This window comes from Fonticula alba (genome assembly GCF_000388065.1).
Source record: "Fonticula alba strain ATCC 38817 unplaced genomic scaffold supercont2.1, whole genome shotgun sequence".
NCBI lineage: Eukaryota > Rotosphaerida > Fonticulaceae > Fonticula > Fonticula alba.
The window spans coordinates 3,007,043-3,007,553 of NW_009242971.1; positions in this window are offsets into that span (position 1 = coordinate 3,007,043).

Sequence of the window (511 nt, forward strand, 5' to 3'; positions counted from 1 at the left end):
GGGGAGGGTAGCAAGATCCGGGGGCGCGTGCGCCCCACCACGGGGGGGGGGGTGGAACGAGAGGGTTCGGCCCCGACCCCCCCCCTTCGCCAACGGTAGGGAAGACGGGCTGGGGAGGGCGCTATCGCCTGACCGGTGGATCCCCCGGGCCCGCGGCAGGTTGAGGCGCCAGGTGCCTAACGGTGGGGACGCGTGCAAGAAAACGGCCGATCTGCGGAAAACCGACAGACACCGGGAAGCCAGTCGCGGGACTGTGGACGGGGTGGGGGGCTAACCGTGTGGGAAACCGGCGCATCTGGCGCCAGGCAGGGAGTGGGGGGGTGCCCTGGCTGCCGTCGTATCTCTCTGCCTGCTTGGGGAGTGCGGCCTCGAGGACGGCCACACGGGCACGCCCGTGTGGCGGGGTCTCCGTTGCCGCGGGGCCAGTGTGCCCGGGCCGCCCCGGATCAGCCAGAAAAAGCCAGCCCCAAGGGGACGCGCCCCCTCCCTCGCTGTCCCCCCCGCCCCCCCC